The sequence below is a fragment of the Manis javanica genome, chromosome 5 (genome assembly GCF_040802235.1).
Source record: "Manis javanica isolate MJ-LG chromosome 5, MJ_LKY, whole genome shotgun sequence".
Taxonomy (NCBI): domain Eukaryota; kingdom Metazoa; phylum Chordata; class Mammalia; order Pholidota; family Manidae; genus Manis; species Manis javanica.
This window is the reverse complement of record NC_133160.1, coordinates 163606571-163616889: the sequence shown is the minus strand read 5'-3', so window position 1 is coordinate 163616889 and position 10319 is coordinate 163606571. Positions and strand designations below refer to the sequence as shown.

The 10319-nt window shown below is 48.1% G+C and overlaps 1 long non-coding RNA gene across 1 annotated transcript; it reads right to left on the bottom strand.

Moving 5' to 3' along the window:
• Positions 1 to 406: 406 nt before the first annotated feature.
• LOC140849660 (uncharacterized) lies at positions 407 to 9152 on the bottom strand. The gene is made up of 3 exons (XR_012131799.1): positions 8625 to 9152; positions 883 to 3040; positions 407 to 804 (listed from the first exon to the last, which is right to left on the bottom strand). It is a non-coding gene; the product is annotated as an uncharacterized lncRNA (long non-coding RNA).
• Positions 9153 to 10319: the final 1167 nt, after the last annotated feature.

Here is a 10319-nt window from a genome sequence, read left to right as displayed (position 1 = left end):
ATAATTTGTTGATATCTTACCATGTCCTAGGCACAGCAATTATCAAAACAACCCTCAGAAGGGTTGTTGCCCTTCCCATTGCCCAGGGCCCTGTGATCAGAGGGGCCATCTTGAAATGCTCAAAAAATTTTGAACAAGGGGCCCAATATTTTAATCACTGCTAATTCCTGCAAATTTTGCAGCCAGTCCTGGCTCTAAGAAACAGGAATTGCCCTTATTTTCCTTTTATAGATGAGTAAATCACAGCACAGAAAAGCTCAGTAACTTGTCCAATGTCACAAAGCTAGTTAAGGGCACAAGAAGGTAGTCTCCTGTCCCGTCCAGCGGGACTTAGTTATTTGTGGGGACGAGGGGGATCCGACCTGAAAGAAAATGGGGGCGAGAGAAGAGCGAAGGCAAGACAGTATTCTGATCAAGCCTTCAAATTTTATTGTAAGACGGGGGTAGATATACACCAGTGTTCAGGGGCAGAGTGGGCCATAGGATACTTGTAGGCAGGGGATTGGCTGCATAGCAGGGGTGGCGCAGCGAGTTACATTCTGATTGGTATATGATAATGGGGAAGGAGGGGGAGAAGAGTATCTCTTGGCGCGCGCGGGCTTCTTTGTTGGCGCGCGCGGGCTCGTAGCTAATCTCCAAGAAGTGAAGCAGGAACCTCATGAACTGTGGCCATCTTGTTGTCTTTGTGTGGCTCCCAACATCTCCTCTCTTTCTATTTATTTTAGAAAGGTGGGCCTTAATCGAGTGAGGGAATAGAGGCCTGGCTCCTCCAGCAGGGTAACATCCTGCAAATGCTCTCGGTATCTTTTAAGGAGGAGAGGCAGAGCTGAAAGCCAAATTGACCTTAATATATCAAGGCTTTATGTACATATGGATACCAACCTCTATGCAAGCCAGGCGTATTCTCAGGGAGGACCAGAGAGGTTCTAGGAAGAACCCTCCCTTGCGGTACTTTGTCTCGCACTCATCTCGATGCCCATACCCTCATAGTTAGGGGTATGTCTGGCTCTGGCTGACCAGCATATAGGCCACATTAAGTACGGTGCCAGAATCGATGGTACCATGGTTGAGGCGCCTGTAAAGTTGAAAACCGGAGACCGGGAGCATTGGTTGGCTCGGTGTAAGACTCTTCATCGCAGGCTGTAAGTCTGTGATAATGAACAGCAACCGCTGGCTTGACGAGCTGGTCAACTTGCTCTCGAATAAAAACTGTCAGTTTTCTTAAGGCCCAAGGGCCAAGAGACACTAAAAGGAAGAATCCTGCCAAGGGTCCAAGGATGGTGGGGATCAGAGTAGTTAACCAAGGGGTGGCAGAGGTCCAGTTTTTATACTAGGCCTCATCCTTTTCTCTTTGTTTTTGCCTGGCTTCTAGGTTTTTCTTAACTTTATCAATGCTATCCTGCACTAACCCTGTTTTGTCTTTATAGAAGCAACATTCTTCTTTAAGAGCAGCGCAGAGACCTCCTTCTTTCAGGAAAAGGAGGTCTAACCCTCGGCGATTTTGGAGCACTACCTCAGAGAGAGAGACAACAGATTCTTTCAGGCTGTCTAAACCCTCTTGCAGATTTTGTATGTCTTTATCAATAGCCTGACTAAGAGCATAATATTGTTGTTTAGAAGTAATTATGGAGGCAATGCCTGTTCCAGCCCCAGCTGCTCCTAATCCTAATAATACAGATAAGGTAATGGCGGTTACTGGCTCACGCTTAGTGCGAGTAGAGCCCGAGTAATATGGAAGGAGGTCTTCGGTGGGATGTATGGAAATCTTGGGCATGAGCATGACTAAAACACAATATTCATTGTTAGATATTAATAAGCGCGGGTTAACGGAGGGCGTTATGCCAAAGGAGCAAGCAAAATAAGTACCGTTGGGCGCGACAAGGAATTCATAGGACAGCGGGGGTGAGAAGGAGCTGTTACAAATGGGTACTAGCTGAGGGGGTAGACGCAAGAGGGGGCTATGTATACAGAGGCCTATTCCCGAAAGCTGCGTCAATGTGAGACCCGGAGAGGTTTCTGAAAAACGGGAGGGGTCTGACCAGCGAGTCTTGCTGGAGTCATTGGTAAGTATGAGGTCTGCTGAGGTGTTTACTAAAACTGCTATCCCTTCGTAAAACGGGGGAACGGGGGAGAAACATAACCAGCACTCGCTATATCCAGTGGAGTTAAGGGATTTTGCAGTCACATTAGCCAGGCCTTTAAGGATTTCGCCTGTGGAGGGTAAAACCGGGGGGAGCAAGGCCTGGAAAATAGTACTAGTAGACAGGGGAGAAGGGTTAGAAGGTCTTGGGTCTCTTGCCTTAGGGGCAATAGGGCCAAGGACAACGTGCTTGTTGGCGTTTGGAATGGATCGAATTAATTTGATTTTAAAAGTGAGCCCAGGGTCCTTTCCTGAAACATAAAGCCTTAGCCCCCATTCATGTCCCCTGAGCCATCCATCAATAGGGGCCCTTTTTCCCTTGTCAGTAAAGGTAATGGAGAGCGGTGTACATCGCCCCCTTGTAGATTGGGTGCTTTGACATTCTGGGGTAACAGTTGAGTTAGGCTTGGGATTCCAAGCCCTACTTACAGTTATATAATCCCAGGTGGAGCTAGGCTTCCAACTAGCATCTCCCGTAGTCTCACACCCCCAGGAGTCACAGAAATAGGAGTCTCTATATCCACATTTATAGTTAAGGGCTCGATCTCTATGAGCTCCCGGGCAGACATAAAATTCTGTTTCTCTGAGGTAGGTTCTCCTAGGGGTGTTGTTACACCCAGGAGAGGTGGTAGATTGTCCCTCAGGGTAGGTCTCAGGGGAGGTGGAAAAAGGAAAGTAAATGTCTGGGGTCCCCCAGGCCGCAGAAGCTCCAGCGGCCAAGTCACAGAGATCAGGGGCAAGAACAGGCCATGGGGGGGTACTTGCTAAGGTGGAAGAACTGAAAACGACGTCTCCTGCTTCATTGGTGACTGTCCAGGTGAAATTGGAAATCTGATGGGTCCAAACGGGGCGAAAGGTCATGACGAGGGTCAATAGTGTACATATCTTCATTTTTGCCTCCTGAAAATAAACAGAAAGGGAAGGCTTCTCAGGGGTTAATATGCCCTGGACTGGAATTATTATTGTTTCTGCCTCTATTTGTGTCTAGGAGTTTAATGAGCCTATCTGGGAGCCATCGGGCATTTTGTGCCTTAGCATCATATATACAAGCATGTCCTTTCCCCCATATGAGCACAGGGTCAGGCCCGTGCCATGTATTGGTCATCGGATCTCTCCACATAGCTTGTGCATAATTATCTGCCGTGGAGGGATGCCAAAGGCGATCAGCAGCGGTTTTACCCGCGGAGTCATAAGTAAGGAAATTGAGAACAAACAGTGCATGATTTAGGAGTGTCTTTGCATTACCTGTTCTCGGATAGAGTACTTCTCCCCCCGACTGAAGTTTGAATAACATGTTTTTAAGGGTTAAGTGGGCTCTTTCAACAATGCCTTGGCCTTGGGGATTATAGGGAATTCCTGTTACGTGCTTAATATCTAACTGCGCACAGAACTGTTTAAAGCTAGAGCTGGCGTATCCAGGCCCATTGTCAGTTTTTAAGATTTTAGGTTGTGGTAGATATGCCAGGCATGAGAGAACATGGGTAATAACATTTTTAGTTGCCTCTCCCGTTTGCAAGGATGCACATAGGAAACCACTACATGTGTCAATAGACACATGGATATATTTTAATTTACCAAAGGGAGGGTAATGAGTGACATCCATTTGCCATATCTCTCCTGGAACTAACCCCCGGGGGTTGATTCCGTTATGAGGCTCTGGGAGGAGAGTTAGACATCCTTGACATTGTCGAACTATTTGGCGGGCCTGTTCTCGGGTGATTGAAAATTTGAGTCTAAGAGTGTGAGCATTGAGATGATGTAGTTCATGAGCCCGTTGGGCTGCAGCCAAGGGTGAGTCTGGCGTGACAGAGGCTACTAATTGAGTCGCCAGATCAACCCTGTCATTGCCTTTGGCAAGCGGCCCTGGAAGGCCAGTGTGAGCGCGTATGTGCCCGATGAAAAAAGGGGCATCGCGGCTTAAAATTAATTTTTGCAATTTTGCGAATAGGGGGGAAGCATTTGTAGAGGGACGTATGTAAGGCACTGTCTCTAATAGGGGAACAGAGGTTGCTACATAGGCACTATCAGTGTAAAGGTTAAAGGGGGCATCTATTAAAAGCTCAAAAACTTTGATTATTGCAGTTAGTTCAACAAGTTGTGCAGAAGAGAGGTCTGTCTGTATTCGAGTAACTTGCCCATTAATACTGAAAGCGGCTATACCGGAGGAGGACCCATCAGAGAACACCATTACAGCCCCAGCAATTGGCGTGGTTTTAGTCCTTTTGGGAAAGACAACCGGGGTCTTTTGAAGGAACTGGACTAATCTGTCTGCAGGGTAATGATTGTCTATTGTCCCCTGGAAGGAGGTGCAGCTAATTGCCCAATCATCATCATGTTGAATAAGCCATTGTAATTGAGATGTATTGTATGGGAGGGTTATAACTTCAGGGTCTCTCCCAAACAACTTGAGAGCTGCCTCTCGGCCTAAACGTAAGAGGGCAGCAACTAATTGAGGATAGGTAGCTAAGACTCTAGGGGGGGAGGCTGGCAAATGAACCCAAAATAGTGGATGGTTCTGCCAAAGGACTCCTGTAGGGGAGAAGGGGGTAGGGAAAATGAGCAGCCACAAACTTAGATGTGGAGAGAAGTAGCTAATGGTCTGTTCAGAAATAGCCCGCTCTACAATGGTTAGTGCCCTTTGTGCTTCTGATGAAAGCGAGCGGGGGGAGGAAGGATCAGGGTCTCCACGTAGGACATCAAACAAAGGCTTTAACTCTCCGGTGGTCAGCTTTAAATAAGGCCTGAGCCAGTTGATGTCTCCTAGCAGACGCTGAAAATCATTAAGAGTGTTTAAGGAGCTTCTCTTTAACTGAATTTTTTGAGTGAGGATTTTATTAGAAAATAATTCAAAGCCTAAAAATAGTTGGGGGGGGTGGACCTGGACCTTTTCTGGGGAAATTTGTAGTCCTCGATCTCGGAGGGCAGTGACTAGCTGTTGACTGGCCGCATAGAGCTGTTGCTGGTCAGGACCGGCAAGAAGAATATCGTCCATATAATGGATAATATACAAAGTGGGGAAGAGCAACCTAAAGGGGTCTATAGTCTGGGCTACAAACTTTTGGCAAAGAGTAGGGCTGTTGGCCATTCCTTGTGGGAGAACTCTCCACTGAAACCGGGGAGAAGGCCCTACACAATTGGTAATGGGTATACTAAAGGCAAAACGTTTGCAATCATCAGGATGCAAAGGTATGGAGAAAAAGCAATCTTTTAGATCAATTACTAATTTGACATACCCTTTAGGAATGGCTATTGGAGAGGGAATTCCCGGTTGTAATGCACCCATAGGGACCATGGTCTTATTAACCGCCCTGAGGTCTTGTAGGAGCCTCCACTTGCCTGATTTCTTTTGGATCACAAAGATTGGGGTGTTCCAAGGGGATGTAGAAGGTTCAATATGTCCAGCAGCCAGCTGTTCCTGCACTAACTCTATGGCTGCATTTAATTTTGTAGTGGTAAGGGGCCATTGATCGATCCAGACAGGAACATCACTTTTCCAAGTGATCTTGTCTGCCTGGAGTGCAGGAGGAGCAACGGCCCTTACGAAAAATGTTTTTCAAACCCTAAACCTGAGCGGTCTATCTTAGGCGTGGCCAGTATCGGGTTGGGATCTCCCTGTTTTAGTTTGCCCAACCCCTGACCAGGGAGGTAACCCTGTGAGAGCATCTGCTGTGTTACAACTTCATTAGGGCTACACATGATGACTTTCATTTGAGAAAGGATATCTCTTCCCCAAAGATTTACTGGCAACCCAGGAACTACGAAGGGTTGAATGAATCCGGTATTTCCTTCTTCATCTTCCCAGTTTAGTAACTGTGAGCTCTGTAAGGTGTTTCTTGACTGCCCAATTCCTTGTAGATGGGTCAAGGAAGCGTGTAAGGGCCAGCTGGAAGGCCATGAAGCCTGAGATATGACCGTAGAGTCGGCCCCCGAATCTAAAATTCCTTCAAATACTTTTCCTTGGATCTTAAGCTTAAGAGTGGGGCGTTCTTTAGTAATAGCTTGGATCCAATATAAGTCTGAAGAACCTGGGGTAGAGGAGCCTCGCTTCTTATGAATAGCAGGGTGAGATGTACTTAAAGGGAGGGGGAGTGCCTGCGCAAGGCGCTGACCTTTCATAATGCTGACAGGGCACTGGGGAGCACTAGCAAGAATTTTTATTTCTCCAGTATAGTCATTGTCAACTAAGGAAGGGTGGACAATAAGGCCGTTTATTGTGGTGGAAGCTCGCCCTAAAATTAGAAAATAAGTATCTTTGGGAGGTGGGCCATAAATTCCTGTGGAAATAAGTGTAACTCCCTCTTCAGGCGTTAATATTGTTGAGGAGGAGGCACAGAGGTCAAGTCCTGCACTCCCGGGTGTGGCCCGATAGAGGGCGGGAGTGCTACAGCTAGGCTGTTCCCCGAGGCCGGCTGAAATGGAATTGGCTGGGGGGCCCGGGGCTGGCCCCTCAGCCCGTTTCCCTGAAAAGGGGGGGTGAAAGGATTTGTGGTACTATAAAAAGGATTTGTTGGATTGTTACGGCACTCTTTGGCCCAGTGCCGCCCCTTATGGCAGCGAGGGCAAATACCGGGGACTGACCCAACTCTAGGAGGAGGAGCTGAGGTAGGGCATTGGCGAGCGAAATGGCCTGGCTGTCCACATTTAAAGCAGTTACGCATAGGCGGTGCGCCCCTGGGGAAGGAAGGAGGATAAGAAGCCGGGGGAGTCTGAACAGCGGCACCTACAGCTAAAAGGGCTTGGACTTTGGATGTAAAAGGATCGACATCTCTACACATTCTCAGCATTTCATCAAGAGTTTTGTCTCGAGTCTTACCGCGGAGGACGGCTCGACATGCCGAATTGGCGTTTTCATAGGCTAGCTGTTTTACAATCTTGTCATTGGCAGCCGCGGAACCAAGGGTCCTTTCGGCGGCCTCTAACAATCTGCTAACAAATTCGCTATAGTCTTCTTGCGAGCTTTGAGTGATCTTAGTTAGAGGAGTGTTAGCAGTCCCGGAAGCAGGGAGTGATATCCAAGCGCCCAAAGCGGCATCTTTCACTTGAGATAAAAGACCAAGGGGAAGGCGCTGCTGCCTGGTTTCAGAGATATATCTGCCCTGTCCCGTAAGCTTATCAAACGTCCAGGACGCTGTTGGGGAATGAGGGTCTTTTACATTGGCAGCAGCGATGGTCTGACAGCGGTCAGCAAAATCTGCTTTCCAAGTTAGAAACTGACCACGGGTAAGCACAGCCTGGACTATACGCAGCCATTCACCTGGGAGTAAATGTCCTCCTCGAGACAGCGAATCAAGAACAGAAAGGGTAAAAGGGGCATTGGGGCCATAAGCTTTAACGGCTGCGTTCAGCTCTTTTAAGCTTTTGAAATGGATTTTGTGAAATTCTCTAGGGCCATCGGCAGGTTCGGCCGGCTCTGGCTCAGCCTGCTCTTCCCCCTCACTTTCTAATTCCTGAGCAGCAGGGGCGTCTTCACCATCGCTTTCAAGATCGCCCTCTTCCGGGCTACGTGTTGTGGAGGTGGGGCCAGAGCGGGCGGAGGCCCGGGTAAGAACAGGAAAGAGCAGTTTTTTAGGTTTTGTGGCTGTAAGCGGTTTCTTAGAGAGGCTCCTTTGCGAAGATAATGAGGGACGAACTGGTTGGGAGACAACCAATTTTTGGAGATGGCAAGTTATTCTTTGTTCTACTATCTGTGCTATTAGGTCTTCAGTGCTGGTAGGGGGGCTAACAGGACCGGGAGCCGGAGGGGGTAGCGGAGGGGCCGACGGGGGCAAAAAGGCCGGGGCGCAAACATTGGGAGGCCGAATAGGGGGAGTGTAAGAAGGAGGGTTAAGCGACGGGGCGGCAAGGGGCCAATCTGGGTTGTGATACTTGGCCGCCTCGTCTTCTAGTTCGGCCGCGTCTCCCGGATCTAAAGGTTCGCTATTTTGGCTCTTAGTCACGACCGGAAAAACCTTTTGTGTATCGACAAAGTCCGAATCTCGAGGGAGAGGCGGATAAATGCAACATTTGGGAGGGGTATCATGGAGGGCACCGAGCAAAGATGGTGTCAGGCTAGGGGAGGGGGATTTAGCTGATTTTGGAGCAGGGGGATCACTCGAAAGAGACGATTTTGAGGCCGCCCGAGATAGGGGGCGGAGGCAATATTCTGCCACTGACAAGAGTTGACGTTTATCAGGGTCAGTATTTTCAACAATATCTCTGATAAGACTCCAATAGGAAAATACTGAAACAGGAACAGAGTCAGGGCCGTTTTTGATAAGATAATCATTTAAATCTCTACCTACCTTCTGCCATTTTTTAGGATGAATTTCGGGGCCATTAACAATAAACCACGGACAGACTTCATCAACAAAAATAAAAAACTTTACCAAGTCTTTCTTTTTAACTCGAACTCCTCTCTCCCTAAGCGAACTTTTTAGGTCTCTTATGAAGACCGCTTCTTTACTTAATCTAGTTCCCATTTTCTTATAAGGCGGCCGGTACTCACCAGGGACGACGACCTCCGTGAGCGGCGAAAGGCGTCTCCTATTGTTTCATCAAGAAGGGGTCTGGCCAGACGATATCTTACTCGGGGGTCCGCCTGCGAAGGATCCGCGCCTCTGGCCCCACGTTGGGCGCCACTTGTCCCGTCCAGCGGGACTTAGTTATTTGTGGGGACGAGGGGGATCCGACCTGAAAGAAAATGGGGGCGAGAGAAGAGCGAAGGCAAGACAGTATTCTGATCAAGCCTTCAAATTTTATTGTAAGACGGGGGTAGATATACACCAGTGTTCAGGGGCAGAGTGGGCCATAGGATACTTGTAGGCAGGGGATTGGCTGCATAGCAGGGGTGGCGCAGCGAGTTACATTCTGATTGGTATATGATAATGGGGAAGGAGGGGGAGAAGAGTATCTCTTGGCGCGCGCGGGCTTCTTTGTTGGCGCGCGCGGGCTCGTAGCTAATCTCCAAGAAGTGAAGCAGGAACCTCATGAACTGTGGCCATCTTGTTGTCTTTGTGTGGCTCCCAACAGTCTCCTTCTGATCCATGCTTTTAAGTACTTCTGTACAGTGTATTAGTGAGGGAACTCAATTAAAAGCCATTAGGTGGTGCTTCATAACTCTAAGTGACTTCCCTTCCCTGCCATTGTCAGGCTAATGACCCTTATCCTGGAAGCTATTGAGAAATGACTCCATGTTGCAAATACATATGATTCTTGAATAAGGTGCCTTGTGTCCTGCTATGATTAGACAGAGGGCCTGACACAATAAAGTCACTGCCCTGTAAGCTGGGTTGAGGCAGAGTCTCTTTAAAGGCAAGCAGGCAGGGAAGGAATACCTGATATGAGTAGCCTGGGAAAGAAACAAGAAATCAGAAAGCTGCCAGAGCCCAGGATAGTGTCTGGTCCAGGGGGATCCAGCCCTCTGACTCTTGACCACAGAATGATCATGGCGTCTCAGGTTTATATCACTATCTCTGGTCAGTGCCTTGCGGATACACCAGTGAACTGTGAGAAGCTCCCCTCCAGGAGGCAACGGAACTAGATGTTGCAGAATCACGACCGTCTTCTCTGTGCTGCGCAGCCCTCCCAGTGCAACCCCCACATTATACATGCTAGTTGTAAAGCCCCCTTTCTTTCCCCCCCACCCTTGGCCCTCCCTTCCCACTCCTTCTCCCCGGTCCCTTTCCCTTTGGCCCTCCCTTCCCACTCCTTCTCCCCGGTCCATTCTTGGGTTCTGTGATTCTGCTGCTGTTTTGCTCCTTCAGTTTTTTCTTTGTTCTTATGCTCCACAGATGAGTAAAATCAGTTGATACTTGTCTTTCTCTGCCTGGCTTATTTCACTGAGCATAATACCCTCTAGCTCCAGCCATGTTGTTGCAAATGGTAGGATTTGTTTTCTTCTTATGGCTGAATAATATTCCATTGTGTATATGTACCACATCTTCTTTATCCATTCATCTACTGATGGACACTTAGGTCGCTTCCATTTCTTAGATATTGTAAATAGTGCTGCAATAAACATAGGGGTGCATCTGTCTTTTACAAACTGGGCTGCTGCATTCTTGGAGTAAATTCTTAGAAGTGGAATTCCTGGGTCAAATGGTATTTCTATTTTGAGTTTTTTGAGGAACCTCCATACTGCTTTCCACAATGGTTGAACTAATTTACATTCCTACCAGCAGTGTAGGAGGGTTCCCCTTTC